Genomic DNA, 16789 nt, shown 5'->3' with positions numbered 1-16789 from the left:
ACCCAGGAGGCACAGAGACGCCTCATTTATGGGTGCTCACCCACTCAGTCATTACAAAAATGCTGAGTCTGGTGAGGGACATTGTTATCAGGACACTTCTGCTTGTGTGTGTGTGTACAGTTATGAAGCAGGTTACTTCTGATGTCAGGAAAGAGCATCCAGTGCAGGCTATAACTTGCCACATGATTTATTTACTTTCTCATGTGCCAGGGCCTACTAATAATTGTCTTGGACTCAGCTTACCTGGTTGGTCTTTTCCCTGGTATCGTGGCTGCTTCTCTAAATGCCCCAAATCCTATAGTCCAACAATTGCTTCAGCAACTACAATCTCTTTTACAAGAGCGTTCTGAACTTGTTTTTATTACTTGTATCAGATCTCATTCTGGTATTCCTGGACTTATCACTTGGGCACAGTTATTTAAAAAAGAAAAAAAAGGAGGTATGCTCCCACTTGACTCCTTGTCCTTGACATTATTCTCTTTAAACATTTTAAATTTACCTCAAGGAGGGCCCTATATAGCAGCTGAATGGCATTTTCAGGAAAATGCACAGACTCAGGAAACTATTAATTCTCTGATTTGGGTTAAAATTAACAAAGAGTGGGTAGGAGGGAAACTCCTCATTCGAGGTAAAGGCTGTGCTTTTGTTTCAATAGATGAGCACCCTGCCCCGCACTCCTGATTTGGCCCTCAGACTGTCAGAGACTCCACAACCCTCCAAATTCCTGCCCTGAGCCATCGCCAAACTGATTTCAGCTGGAAGTCACAAGGAATTCAGAGGAGTCGTCAGCATCAGAGGACCTACAGCAAAGACCTCTGGCTCCTTTAATATATCATGAGAACACACTAAGTGCGTATATTCAAAAAATAAAATATGAAGGGCTGTGGCACTCTATCTCTCTTGCTGCCCTTGTTCGGTGGTCTCGAGCTGCCCCCCCCCCGGGAGGTCGATGGCGATGGGCAGACATAGAAGGGAATGAGGGCCAGGCTGGTTGGTGTCAGTTGCAGTTTATTCCATTCCCATCTCCATTCTCTTCCTCCTCCAGATTCCCCTTCCCTGATCCCTCTCATCCTCCTTTTGTATCCCACTCCTGCATACTTCTCCTTCCTGCTTCTGCCTCCCCTTCTATTTTATTCTTCTTCTGGAACTCCCCCCCAACGCCCCAGCCCACTCTTACAGCCTAGTTAAATCCCAAAGCATGAGGGGTTGGGGCTTACACATAGGGGTAGTCATACAACCAACAGAGGTAAAATCCTTCCCTCAGGGGAAGCTTCTTCTAGGACAAATACTCATTCAGTAAGATGACCCTCCAAGACTGAAATTCCAACTATGGGTGTGTTTCTTCTCTCCTTAGCCCAACAAACAGACATTCGTAATATTAGTCATTTTGTGAACAGAAACTTTACCAAGGAAGAAATACGAATGGCCAAAAGGCACATGAAAAAGTGCTCTGCATCACTAATCATCAGAGAGATGCAGATCAAAACAACTTTGAGATACCACCTCACACCACAGAGACTAGCACACATCCAAAAGAACAAAAGCAACCGCTGTTGGAGAGGATGTGCGGAGAAAGGGACCCTTCTTCACTGCTGGTGGGAATGCCGACTGGTTCAGCCCTTCTGGAAAACAATTTGGACGACTCTCAAAAAATTAGATATTGAATTCCCATTTGACCCAGCAATACCACTGCTGGGAATATATCCCAGAGAGGCAAAAAAGTACAATCGAAACAACATCTGCACATGTATGTTCATCGCAGCACTGTTTACAATAGCCAGAATCTGGAAAAAACCCGAATGCTCCAGAACGGATGACTGGTTGAGGAAACTTTGGTACATCTATACAATGGAATACTATGCAGCTGTTAGAAAAAAGGAGGTCAAGAATTTTGTAGTCAAGTGGATGGGCATGAAAAGTTTCATGCTGAGTGAAATGAGTCAGAAAGAGAGAGACAGACATAGAAAGATTGCACTCATCTATGGTATATAGAATAACAGAGTGGGAGACTAACACCCAAGAACTGTAGAAATAAGTACCAGGAGGTTGACTCCATGGCTTCGAGGCTGGCCTCACGTTCCGGGGAAAGGTCAACTCAGAGAAGCGATCACCAACTACATTGTAGTCGAAGGCCATGTGGGGGAAGGGAGTTGCGGGCTGAATGAGGGCTAGAGACTGAGCACAGCGGCCACTCAACACCTTTATTGCAAAACACAACAGCTAATTAGAGAGAGAAAACAGAAGGGAATGCCTTGCCACAGTGGCAGGGTGGGGTGGGGGGGAGATGGGATTGGGGAGGGTGGGAGGGACACTGGGTTTACGGGTGGTGGAGAATGGGCACTGGTGAAGGGATGGGTTCCCAAACTTTGTATGAGGGAAGTATAAGCACAAAAGTGTATAAATCTGTAACTGTACCCTCACGGTGATTCTCTAATTAAAAATAAATAAATTTAAAAAAAAAAAAAGAACATACTGACGGTAAATCTAGTTGTAGTGTAACAATAAAAGGATGTTTTTGTGATTGTTTTCTTGAAAAAAAAAATATTAGTCATTTTGTATGGACACAACAGGAGATACATTAAGTTTATAGCATTGCTCTCGTGAGGCCATCACACTATAGATCTCAGGCTACAGTGCTCAGGCCAGATTAGTCTTTCCTAAACCTAGCAGGGTCCTAGTCTCATCGTTACTTTTTGGATCATGACAGCATTTGTCCATGACCATTCTCTTAACTCATAGTTAAATATTGTGGCCCTTTGGCCTGGCCCATTTCAATGCCAGGGTAGCTCACAGCTTGCCCTGGATCCATTCAGTCCCTCGTTGTGACCCTGCTTTGGGGGTGCTAGGAACTAAGGGCAACTGAGACAAGTTGAGAAAGCAGCTGCACAGGAGTGAATATTATTCGGAGTTAATAACTCCCAAGATACAAAAACATAATATTAACTGTTTACCTCTGCCTATACAAAAAGGATATTGCTTTAAAGTAAAGTATGCAAAAGACATAAGGAGAAGAGAAAGGCTATATTTCACCTTTCCTGGGTCCTTTCTCCCTTACTTCAGGTAACTTAGGTTTATTGAGATACACCCATGAATAATTCTAAGTCAAATGTCCTTAGAAGGATCTGAACCTTACAAGTTAACAGAGTCTGATTAGGGGAAAAAGATGATAGACTGGCTGGGGAAGAAAGCACAGAGAAGTTACAGATAAGCAAAGGAATTGAAGTGACTCAGGAGCACTGTGATGGGTGTAACCCGATAAATCTAAGCTCCCTGTGGCAAGGGAGAAAGGACAAACCAATGTTATCCTACAACTAAGGTAGATTCCTTGTACCCCTTTTTTTACAGATTGTGGATTGGACAATGACCGAAACCCATGTTTGGACTAATAGTTCTTTCCCTTTACCCTCCCCTTGGAATTCACAGATACCTCAGTTCCCAAAGGAGGAAAGAACACGTTTTGATAGGTACACCTTTTCATTTCTCTCTAGGATACCCATTTGCATTAGAGCTACTCCTTGTCTTTCTCCGTCACTGGGCATGAAGTTGTACCAAGCCCCAATGCTCAAAGCCTCTGCTAACTCACAGAAAGTAGCATTTTTCTCACACGTAAGCTAGTTACATATCTATGGCTGCCAATAAACCTGACCAGAGAATGGCTGCTTTTTCCTGCTGAAGGACTCATGACAGAAGTTGTGATGCTCATGTTCCAGTGCTCCCTGCGGTTCATCAGACTCCTAATAGTTGCTCCCCTGAGACTCATTGCTGTGACCACTATGGCTGCTGTTGCAGGAACAACTCTTCAAACCGTGATCCAGATACGTGATTTCTTCACGTGACTAGCTGACTCTCATCACCCCTGCAAAGTGTAAGACAATTGGACACTTTACAACAAGCACTACTCTGGGTCCAAGGGTGGGCTGAAGTTTTAGAACAACAAACGAGATTGTTTGGGGATTGGAATTGTTCCTCCTTCTATTTCAATTTTTGGCATTTTGTAAAGAGAAAAGGGGGATATGTGGGGTAACATTGGTTTGTCCTTTCTCCTGGGTCCTTTCTTCCTTGCTTCAGGTAGTTTAGGTTTATTGAAATACACCATCACACCCATCAGAGTGCTCCCAAGGCACTCCCATTCCTCTGTGTTTATCTTTAAACTCTCCTTTGTACTCTGCTTCCCCTCTCTATTTATCACTTATATCCCCAAATGGGACCCTGTGATTTGCAAGGTCAGATTCTTCTAAGGATTCTGAATTTTGTATTTTTAAGTGAAATATTGCTTTTTTCTTTCCTTTATGTCCTTTGCAGTTTACTTTAGAGCAATGTCCTTTTTGTATAGACATAGGAAGACAATTAATGCAAGGCTTTTATAACTTGGGAGTTAATTGACTCCAAATAATCTATACTTTTGGGCATCTGTCATATTTACTCAACTTCAGCCTCAGTTGCCCTTAGTTCCTAGCACCCCATAGGCAGGACTCGACGAAGGGTCTTGGATGGACCCTAGGCAAGATGTAAGCTATCCTGGCACCGAAAGGGAACAGGCCAAGTGCCATAAAACTTATAATAAGTTAAGAGCACAGTCATGGACAAATTCTGTCATGATCCAAAGAGAAACAACTGGATAAGGACCCTACAGGGGTTAGGAAGGACTAATCTAGCCTGAGGACTGTAGTCTGGGATCTATAGTGAGATGTCCCCAGGGAAGCCACCCTGTAAGCTTAATATATCCATACTGTATCCATACAAAATAACTAATATTATTAAGAAGTAAATCTAAGATGATAGTTCAAATGTATATGGACTAAGGAAAGGAGAAATATGCCCTTAGATGAAATACCGCCCTTAAGCGGATCTCCTGGCAGGATGAGATCTTTGTCTTAGAAGAGCTTCCCGGGAAGAAAGGGCTTTACATATGTTGATTGTGTATCTCACCTATGTGTATTTGCTATGCCCAACCTTGGAGGCTGGGCTCTTGACTAAGGCTCTAAAACTGGGCTCAGGGGGAGACTAGCCTGAGTGACAGTAGGACACGGGAATAAGAAGTAGTGTGAAAGCTGCGTGCCGAAAGTAGACTATAGACCGAACATGATGGCTACTCAATACTTCTATTGCAAACTACAACACCCAACAGGAGAGAGAACAAAAGGGAATGCCCTGCTGCAGAGGCAGGGTGGGGTGGTGGGTGTTGGGGTGGGGTTGGTGGGAGGGATGCTAGGAACATTGGTGGAGGAGAATGGGCACTGGTGGAGGGATGTAAACGAAATGCAAATATAAAAGTTCATAAGTTTGTAACTGTACCTCATGGTGATTCATTAATATAAATTTTAAAAAAAGAAGAAGAAGTAGTGTGAGACTGGAATGGGGTATGCAGTGAGACGGGCAGAGGCACATGGGGAGAATGGAATAAACAATGACTGATCACCAACCAGTTTGGTGGCCCCATTTCCTCCTTCATGAATCTGGCGACAACAGTGGCCAGGTGGGGAAGAGGCTCATGGCCACTGAATGCACACAGTGAGAGCCCACACACATTTTGTGAACACACACAGCTGTAGACATTTGTTATTCTGATTCAAAAGAACGTATGCACACCAGTTATTCACTGCACTTAGCATAACAGATAGACTATGGAATTAACCTAGGTGTCCAATGACAGAATAGTAGATTATGAAATTGTAAACCAGATACACAATGAAATATTATGCAGCTGCAAAGAACAGTGAAATCATGCAATTCTCTGCAATGTGTGTGGAACTGGAGGATAACATGTTCAGTGAAGTAAACCAGAAGAATGAACACAGGATGATCTCACTTATCTGTGTTAAATAGAATAACTGGATGAGGGAATGTTATACATTCAGGGCAGGGGTGGGGGGCAGCTTGAATTCCCATTTCACCCTTGACTTCAGATTATAGGAAGGAGGTCAGAGAAGGAAGGAAATGAAGAGGGGTGCTAAGAATAGGAAGATGGGAAGTAACAGCAGACATCGATCAGGTCCATTGGTGATGTAGAGGGGTCATGTAACTTTATAATCAAACTTCGGACTATCAAACATGCACTGAAACATGAAATCCAAACTACAACACCTACACCTATAAATGTGCCTGTGGAAAAGACAAGCTAGGGGATCCGAGGGAACCCGGGGGCACTGGTGGAGGGAAGTTGACACTGATGGTGGTACCGGTATTGGAACATTGTATGCCTGAAATTCAACTATAAATACCTTTGTAACTCACAGTGCCTTAATAAAAAAAACATTTTTTAAAATAAATGACAAGATAGAAAAATTAGCACAAAAATGGAGATACTCCAGCAGTATTGCAAATTTGTTTTTAAAAAGTCAAATACGGAGGGAAACATGAGCACGAGAATGTATAAATCTGTAAGTAACTGTACCCTCACTGTGACTCACTAATTAAAAACTAAATAAGTTAAGAAAAAAAAAGAAAGTAAGAAAGTGGGAAAGGAGTGGAAGGAAGGCAAGAGGAAGGGAGGGAGAGAGGGTGCAAACTCCTGGATTTGATTTAATTTTTATTTACTAAGTAAAGTGTTATTTACCTGTAAAATAAATAAATAAATAAATAAAAACAAAAAGTCAAATACAAACCTATTCAGCAAAAACAGAAATTCAGGGGCTGGAGCAATAGTACAGTGGGTAGGGCATTTGCCTTGCACACGGCTGACCCGGGTTTGATTCCCAGCATCACATATGGTCCTCTGAGCACTGCCAGGGGTGATTCCTGAGTGCAGAGCCAGGATTAACCCCTGTGCATCGCCAGGTGTGACCCAAAAAGAAAAAAAAAACAGAAACTCAACAGCAATAAGCAGAAGGAGTCAAGGCTACCTCTCATTGGAGAAATTCAGATGGACATCCTAGATACCCCAGTGATATGTGTTCTGTACCCCTAGATTTTACAGACCATCCATAGATCAGCATATATCCCAATCAGAAGACACTGAGAGACTACTCCAAATGCAACCAAGAGAGTCCACTTTGATTGTTGCTAAGATCCTAACATCAAGTTTCTCTACTCCGTTTCAGAATCCCAAGTTTTTTCTACAAGTTTATGTTCTAATTCTTTGGCTCTTCATCTTCACAATGAACTTGTCAGTGATGGAAGATGGAAGCAGAAGATCACACAGTGTAATGATATGCAATGATTGCTATTCAGAGAATGTTTTTCATTAACAGAAGGAATATACACTATCAAAGCATAACTTATGTAGAAGTCAAGCAATAATTCTGTATACCTGAAACTATATAGAATTATATACTAATACTACTGCAATACAAATTATTTTAAAAGGAACTAACATAAAATATATGCACCATAAATAAATTTCAAAAATATATTCAGTGAAAGAAAAAGGACTTTGTACTATATAATGGCATTTATATGAAATCCTACAGCTGGAAAAACTATTATCTATTGTAACAAAATGTAGATTCATGTCTGCCTATGTAGTAAAAAGAATTGAAAAAAGACACTTAAAAATTTTCTGAGGTGATCCATTGCAAACCACAACACCCAAAAGGAGAGAGAGAACAAAAGGGAATGCCCTGACACAGAGGCGGGCTGGGGTGGGGGGTGGAATGGGGGGTGGGAGAGATGCTGGGGTCATCAGTGGAGAACGGGCACTGGTGGAGAGATGGGTACTCAAGCAATGTATGACTGAAACACAAGCACGAAAATATGTAAATCTGTATCTATACCCTCACGGCAATTCATTAATAAAAAAAAAAAATTTAATTTTTTTAATTTCTGAGGTGATAGAAAGCTTCATGTCTCAATTAGGATAGCAGTTACCTGGGTACATAAATATATACTTAATAATAAATATAATATTTAAATATATAAGTATAGTTGTAGTTTATGTAGATCACTTGTATCACTTGTCATCCCATTACTCATTGATTTGTGTAAGTGGGCGCCAGTAATGTGTCCATTAGTCCCTGTCTCGTGCCAGTGTAGCCCAATGGTGTCTGCTCACTCCAGGAACACAAAGAGCCTCAAATTGTTCATTCTGGGTCTTGACAAAGAAGTCCGACCATCTCATAAGTGGGCAGTCAGGCATACTTTTGACATCCCATGGAATCCAGTTGTAACAGCTCTAGTCCAGAGGTCATCTCCAAATTGCATTACATGTCTGGCCCATCTGATTTTCGACACCTTAGCAAATGAGACAGTGTCTCTGATTCTCGATGGACGGATGTCAGAACTCCGGATTCCTTCTCTCACTTGAGTGAAATGTGATACTTCAAGCATAGCTCTTTGGATTCCTCTTTGGGAGACCCAAATAGCGAATAGAGTTCTAATCCTGTTTTCGTAGGGCCCATGTCTCTGAGGCATATGTTAGTGCAGGAAGAACAGTGGAGTTGAAAAGATGTACCTGGAGCCGGAGGTTCTTCGTCCTCTTAACAACTTCTTCGACGCTCTTGAAGGTGTTCCACACCACTCTCTTTCTCCTGCGCAGCTCAGGTGCCAGGTTGTTCGTCATGTTGAGTTCTCGACCTAGGTACATATAACTGCTGCATTTAGAAATTTGTTTGTTCCACTGAGAGCAAATGAAATGTCAGGAACTAGTTTGTTTCTCATGAACATTGTTTTGGTGAGATTCAGCTGCAATCCGACCGTTCCACACTCAAGGTCGAAGTCGACCAGAATTAGTGCCACTTGGCTAATGTTTGGTGTTATGTGTATACATTATTCAAATATCTATTCATGCATATACATTATTCAAATTTCTAAAAGGAGATCTAAAATGTTTTCACTACCAAAAAAGAAATAGTAATTATTTTGGATATAGGTATTAGCTAATGCTAAAGTTATTTTGCAATATATAAATGTATTAAATCAGTATGCTGTATGCCTTGAACTCACAATGTTAGAAGTCAACTATATCTCAATAAAGCTTAACAAACAGTCTAAGTAAAGCAACTAATCTTATGTCTATAAACTTTTTTTCTGAAGGATTTTATAATAGACATAACATCAGCTTCTTCGAATAATAAGCCTAAACCAAAATAACTTTGCATGTTTTCTTGTTAGCACTATAGTCTTCTCTATTTTATTAAACCAAAAGACTTAAATCAGTTTTTACTTACCAATAATTTTCTTAAATCACATTAACTTCAAAAAAAGTGAAGATTTTAAAAAATTTTAATTTAAAGTTTTAGAAAATTTAATTTTAATTTAAAAACTCAGATCTCATAGTTATATCAAAAATTTTTCTGGAAGGTCATCAGTAGAGGAGAGTCACTTCTTTTCTTTTCTTTTCCATGATGTAACTAAACCATGTAAGAAAAGCTGTGCTTACACTTCAGCAAATTTATAATTCATGAAGCTTCACTCTCATCATCAAATTGGATAATTTTCACAATGGTGACTCTACTTTTTGTGCTCATGTCTGAGTAAAATGAAGAAGCATTTCCTTTCAGTCCCTAGAAGGGGAAAGAGCAGGAAGCCAGAAACCAGGGATTTGTATGGCCCAGCCTTCTATAAGACTTACGGTAAAGACTTTGCTGGTCATTCTCTCTGAGTTCCTTCAGTGTAGATGCTCCAAAGGGGAGGAGAATCACAGAGTAGTTCCATGGTAGATTCTCTGTTGCTCCTAAACCTTAGCTTAACCATTTCTGCTTCTCCCTCTTTTCTAGACATTGCTAAAGGCTCCTACTGGCTCCCTTTTTCATTTTGGTTGAGTATATCATTTTGCTATGATAGAACAAATAACTGGAGTCATGTACAATAAAGCTTAATAAAATCATAAAAAATGGATTACATAAAATAGCATTACTTTACTATGTAGCACTGTCTTCCCATTGTTCATCCATTTGCTCAAGCGGGCACCAGTAACATCTCCATTGTAAGACTTGTTGTTACTGTTTTTGGCATATTGAATATGCCACGGGTAGCTTGCCAGGCTCTGCTTTGTGGGTGGGATACTCTAGGTAGTTTGCCGGGCTCTCCGAGAGGGATGGAGGAATCAAACCCGGCTCGGCCACGTGCAAGGCAAATGCCCTACCCACTGTGCTATTGCTTCAGTAAATTATTTATTTACTATAATAAAATAATTTATTATACCATACTGTATTGTATTTTACTATAATAAAATAATTTATTATACTATGCCAGATTATACTTTAATAAAATAATTTATTATATTGTTTTAATATAGTATAATAAATTTCAGATAAGTTCCAGGGTCTCTCACAGAGTGGATCTCCCCAGGAAGTCTCTGCTTCCTTCACTGTCTCCACAGGACCCTCTACTCCTCAGTACACAGAGAACTTAGTGGAATCTCCCTTCGTGGAAACTCTGTCCTGTGGTCACTGCAAGGTCATCCAATATGTATACTTTGAATTGGCAGAGATAATACCTCATAATGCACCATAAAAAAACCAATTTATCATTTTGTGTTGACCCTATTTGTTACAGTGAATATTTTCTTTTTTAAGAGAATACATATAAGAGTGCAACATGGACACCATCATAGAAAATGTGTATCAAAGTAGATCCAATATCAGCTATGATCAGCAATATTGTCATAAGTCTGTTTCTGGGAGTGAGTTCACTGAAAATTTCCTGTTCCATTTCAATTGCTGCTGCCTCAATTGGACATTGATTGCTTTATATAGATTCATTTTTCTATTGAAGAGAGATAACTGAGCCCAACTATCCCATTCCAAAAACAAGATGTGACAGCTCACAACAACACTTGGAGTTCAATAATCCACTAATTCACTTCATGTATTAAAATGAAATTGAGCTGGAAGTTAGGGCATCTATATTTCAGAGCTCCCACCGACAGGGAGGTATCAACTTATATCTCAGATTCCTCTATTTTATCATCTCTAACCTACAAAAGGATAATTTTGAATTTCACAGAAGTTAAGCACATTCAGTGGACAAGATGGTAAGTGTCCCTACTGTGAAGCAAAAGCAAAGCAAAAGAAGAAAATGTGATCACAAACAAAATCAAAACGTGTACTGGTTTGACATTGAAGAACCATAACTCTTTACTATAAGTAAAACCATCAACAATCTCTTACATTACATCATGAACTTGAAAAGTCATAACAAACTTTGGAAAAGAAATCACTTCAATTTTTTAATTCCAATCGAATTTAAAGGATTGTTTCCATAAGAGACCTGCAAATGACTGTGACAGATCTACCACATTTGCTGTAGTATTTTGAAGCAGTTTCTTATCTGTAAAACCTTTCTCTTGTGGAGTATGTTATGACACCCTGTCATCCAGTGTCAATTCACACCTATTTAAAAGCAACCATATTAGTATCCAACTTCACATAATAATATGGATTAAACAGGTTAAAGTCTTCACTTGTACTATTCCAAATTTATAAGTCACTACGTGATCATAAAATAATATTTATGTTAATGTGTAGATCTTTAAAAATGCATTGAAATAAAAAAGTAAAAAATATACTAGATTCTTTATATCCAAATACATGACAATGTATAAACATTTAATACAAATATGGAGAAAAAAATAAATTAAGTATTTAAAAAATCTTTAACAGTGTTATAAGACTATGATGACTTACATGATTAGAATCACTTTAAGCAAATAAATAATTCACTTACTAGCTGTGCATTAACTAATTCCTAAGCCATATGAGAATCCAAGAATCAATCTAGCAATTATATGCTTTCTTCTTGGCTATTTTGTGTGCCATATTTTAAATCTTCATTTTTCAGAACTGTACTAATAGACAAATAAGTAACAAAAAACATAATCACTCTATTGTTATTACAGAGTTGGAAATTAGTCCAAGTTTTTCTTTCATTGTTGGCAAAATCACTCACATTTTCTTTCCATACCAGAAGTAATTGCTTCATTAGGGCCTCCGACTGTTTAGACACTATTATTATTGGCCTAATCCAGCACGTCAAAGAGCTGGAGAAGAAATCCAATCATTTTCAAAGCTTACTAATAAGAATACTTCTGAAACTTCTACCATTGTGTCTCTAGAGGAAGACATTTAATTGAAAAGTTGACTTTTAAAAACGATCTCTTTGCATTTGGTAATCTTGAAGAGGTCACAGTTGGTATTATGCTAATTTGAGATATTTCAAATACACTGAGACTAAAGAAAAATGGCCATTCCTAATAGTGAGTTCAAAAAAAATACTAATCTCTTTGAGGTACCAATCCAGTGTTCAATAATTAATAGGAATATTTTTGTTATAATTGAAGTATTTTTTAAACCACTTGGAGGCATTTTTAGAAATTGCAGACCTGTTAATGTGACTTAAGAATTATTGAATATTTGACATTTAATGAGTACACTAATGTGCCTACATGCAATCAATTAATATTAAGGATAAAAGGATAAATCTTAAAGAAAATCATCTCACCAAAAAGTGAATGTGAAAGCCTCATTTGATGGGTTACTTTAACTTCCCATCTGAAGTCTGATTCTATAGAGTTCCTCTTCGCTCCCTCTCCCTCCCCCTCTCTCTCTCCCTCCCCCTCTCTCTCTCCTTTCCCCTCTCTCCCCTTCTCACCCTTTCTCTCTCCTCTCCCTCTCTCCATCTCTTTCCCTTTCTCACCCTCCCTCTCCTTCTCTCTCCTCCCTTCCTCTCTCCCTCCTTCTCTCTCTCTCCCTCTCTGCTTCTCCTTCACTCCTTCCCTGTGCCTTTCCCTCCTTCTATCTCTCCCCCTCTCCCTCCCTCTCTCTGCTCTCTTCATTTTTCACTCCCTCTCTTCCTCTCTCTCCCTATCTATCCCACTCTCTCTTTCTCTCTCCCTATCTCTCCCTTTCCTCTCTCCCTCTATCCTTTTCCCTCTCCCTTCTCCATCTCTCTCCCCCTCCCTTTCTCTCCTTCTCTCTCTACCTCTCCTCTCCATCTCCCACTCTCTCTACCTCTTTCTCCTATTCCCTCTCTTCCCCTTTCCTTCTCTCTCCCCCTCCCCTTCTTTCCTTATTTCTGTATCTCTCCCTCTCCCCTCTCTCTTCTTCTCTCCCTTCTCTCTGTCTCCCACTCCCTATTCCTTTCTCTCTCTCTCTCCTCTCTCTCTTCCCATCTCTCTAAATTTCTTTTGGTAAAAACTATTTTGCTTCACTCAAAACAAAAACCCTGTGCCTAGATTCAGCATCCCAGAAGGAGGCCCCCAGCATATAGACATGGGTACACCAGTAGCCAGCACCCTCCTTACAGTCGCCCACTCCCCTCACTGCATCCTCCTTCCATCCTTCAAGCCTGGAGGAAATACCCTGCCACCACTGAGTCAAAGGATCTCGTGCCAAGCTGTGAGCACCTATTTCTGAATCAAGACATGGCAGAGACACATTCTGAAAGGAAGCAGGCATCCTAGATGAAGTCTTCACTGCCATGTGTCACAAAGGTGTTAATGCCACATCCTCAGAAACCAGTAGCCTCCTATTTCTGTGTTCTGTACACTTGTATCACTTGTATCACTTGTCATCCCAATGATCTTCGATTTGCTTGAGTGGGCGCCAGTAACGTCTCCATTTGTCCCCGTCACGTGCTAGTGTAGCCCAGTGATATCTGCTCACTCCAAGAACAGGAAGAGCAGGGGCTGAAGTGATAGCACAGCAGGTAGGGCATTTGCCTTGCACGCAGCCGACCCGGGTTTGAATCCCAGCATCCCATATAGTCCCCTGAGCACCGCCAGGAGTGGTTCCTGAATGCACAGCCAGGAGTAATCCCTGTGCATCGCCAGGTGCGACCCAAAAAAAGCAAAGAAAAAAAAGAACAGGAAGAGCCTCAAATCATTCGTTCAGGGTTTTGACCAAGTCTGACCATCTCGTTGGTGGGTGGCCACGGGGTCTCTTGACATTGGTAATAGCTCTAGTCCAGCAGTCGTCTCTGAATCACGTTACACATCCAGCCCATCTTTACTTCGTAGTGGAATGTGGAAGATCTGCTGCCTGCAAAGCAGTCAGCCAGCACCTCTGTTTGTTTACTTTGTCCAGTTCTGCCACTCCAAACCCACCCACCAAGGACCCTGAATCTGTCCAACCCGGGCGAAACCAGACCTTCCAGCTGGGTACCCCACGATTTGGGCCGACTTTGCGCCTCCAAATAACCTTAGCATGATGTCTTATCTTAAGCAACCACCTTACACCGTCAATGGGCTGAGTCTGACCACTTTGGGCATGGACTTGCTGCATCCCTCGGTGGGCTACCCGGCCACCCCCCGGAAACAGCACCGGGAGAGGAAGACGTTCACCCCGGCTCAGCTAGATGTGCTGGAAACGCTGTTTGCTAAGACCCGGTACCCAGACACCTTCATGCAGGAGGAAGTGGGGCTGAAAATCAACTTGCTGAGTCCAGGGTGCAGGTGTGGTTTAAGAAACGAAGAGCTAAATGTTAGCAGCAGCAGCAGCAAAAGAACGGAGGTCAAAACAAAGTTTGACCTTCTGAAAAGAAGACTTCTCCAGCTCGGGAAGTGAGTTCAGAAAGTGGAACAAGTGGCCAGTTCACTCCCCGCCTCTAGCATCTCAGTCCCAGCCATTTCCAGCAGCAGTGCTCCTGTGTCTATCTGGAGCCCAGCTTCCACCTCCCCACTTTCAGATCCCTTGTCCACCTCCTCTTCCTGCATGCAGAGGTCACACCTCATGACCTATATTCAGGCTTCAGGTTATAGTCAAGGATATGCTGGCTCAACTTCCTACTTTGGGGGCATGGACTGTGTTCTGTACATATATTTTTTTATTCTGTATATAAATACACAGAATACATTTTTTATTCTGTATATATTCTGTATATATATTTATATTCTGCCACTGTCTCTGTCACTGTCATCTCGTTGTTCATCAATTTACTCGAGCGGGCACCAGTAACGTCTCTATTCCTCCCAGCCCTGAGATTTTTAGCAGCGTCTCCTTACTCATCTTTCCCAGTGATTGGAGGCTCTTTCAGGGTCAGGGTCAGAGACCTATCGTTACTGTCCGTGTGGGCAGGATACTCTCAGTAGCTTGCCGGGCTCTCTGAGACATATATATATATATATATATATATGTATATATATATATATATATATTACTCTCTATGATTTGTTGCCTATGGTCTGAACTCCATCAAATATGGTGTGGTAATTAATAAACATGGGTAGAAAATGTCCTATAATGTGTCCGGAAAGCAGCCTGGAGTGTGGCGGTGGTTGGGTAGTGGAGGTAGGCTGCCGGGGCTAAGTCCCTTGGGATGGGGAGGGTTCTCACCCACCCCCCTCTGTGGTGCCCCAAGTGAAAACAGTCTGGCGCGGAGTCCAGTATATTCATTTATATAAAATATATATTTATAATCATATTCACATTATATATATTATCCCTTATACTTAAACTGAAAACTCCATAAAAAGTCCAATAGACCTGTACAACTTTGAACTCTTTCATCCCATAGAGAAACCTTTGTTTTAAAGTCACCTTTAGGACACACATAATTCTGTATTTAAAAATAAAAGTGAAAGGGGGCTGTAAAAGGGAAGGGTTCTAAACAGTGCGCAGGAGGCGTGGGGTTCCTACCAGCAATTGTCGACCAACCCGGCCAGCGATAAGTCCTGAGGAGGCAGTCCTGTGAGGGCTCTGCAGTGCTGACGTTACCCAGGCCCTCCCGGCAGTGCTGGAGGTCCTTGGGGCCACACTGAGCAGTGCTCAGGAACCTCCAGGTCTGCCCCAGCGAGGGATTTTCCGGGGGATCTCCAGGGCCACACTCAGCAGTGCTTGAAGGACTCGGGGTTGTTCCCCGCTGCGATGCTCAGGGACCGTTGTCTCACTCAGGAGACTGGTGTGGAGAGCCTCCACGGGACCGTGCTTCGTGAACACTTGTTTCTTGTTGGTTGCACCGTGCTTCGTGAACAACACCTGATGGGGAATCAGGATGTCTTGTCACGCCCACAAGTTGTGGCTAGTTTATCAGCTGCAGGCACTTGGGGGCAAACAAGCAGGGAGAAGTATATAAGGGGGGAAGCTCCCTAGCTAGGGAGTTCCCTGGGTTCCCCTTAGGTTCTCCCTCATTCCTCCTCCTCGTTCCCATTCCCCTTCTTCCCGTTTCATGGAAAGTCCCTGAATAAATCTCGGCAAGAAGGATCTCCGAGTTGCGTGTTTTTTCGCTGGTCGAAGCAGCGCGCGACAGACTGGAATCAAACCTGTCAGCACGGCTGTGCTAGGCTGTACTATCTGCCAGTCCCAAGGCTCAACTTTTATCACCAACTAATTCTCCTTGATAAACCTAAAACAAAGGCCTGACTTGAATAACGTATCAGATATGCTTACACATCACTGCATGGATGGATAACTTCACCGCTCAGTTATTATTTTTCCATCCAGCACCTGAGACCTGGGTTTCTGCTAGGAGGGGTGTGAGAGGGAATGCAGAGATAGCTTGGCAGATGTTAATTGAGGATAATAACTGTGTTTCTGCTTTACCCAGGCAGCACAAGTAGACATTCATAAAATTACACCAGATACAAGAAAAGCTGTCATTACACATTGTCTGGAACAGAAGCAATAATTCAAATTAGCGCGGTAGGAAAAGGAAGGGGCTCCTGACCAAAATAGCGCTGCCTAACAAAACAAGCTGTATTCCACTAGGAACATAATACACAGGTATGGGAGCCCCAGGCGTCTGCTTACCTTGCTTTCTTCAAATACCTAACTCACAATCTGGAAAGTATGTGGAAGTACAGGAATCACTAAAGTGTTTAGAAGGGAAATACAGTTTTCACGGAAGTTCCTGGAGTTCTGGTGGTAGAAATGCACGATTTTCACTCTTTACAAGTTCAAGTCTTCTAAAACAAAAA

The 16789-nt window shown here is 41.6% G+C and overlaps 1 pseudogene; it reads left to right on the top strand.

Annotated features, from left to right (window-relative positions):
• Positions 1-14081: 14081 nt before the first annotated feature.
• Positions 14082-16500, top strand: LOC101546675 (homeobox protein OTX2-like; annotated as a pseudogene).
• The last annotated feature ends 289 nt before the right edge of the window (positions 16501-16789 follow it).

Source organism: Sorex araneus, chromosome X, assembly GCF_027595985.1.
Source record: "Sorex araneus isolate mSorAra2 chromosome X, mSorAra2.pri, whole genome shotgun sequence".
In the NCBI taxonomy this organism is placed as follows: Eukaryota; Metazoa; Chordata; class Mammalia; order Eulipotyphla; family Soricidae; genus Sorex; species Sorex araneus.
The sequence above is the reverse complement of the archived record's forward strand: the minus strand, read 5'-3'. Positions and strand labels throughout refer to the sequence as shown.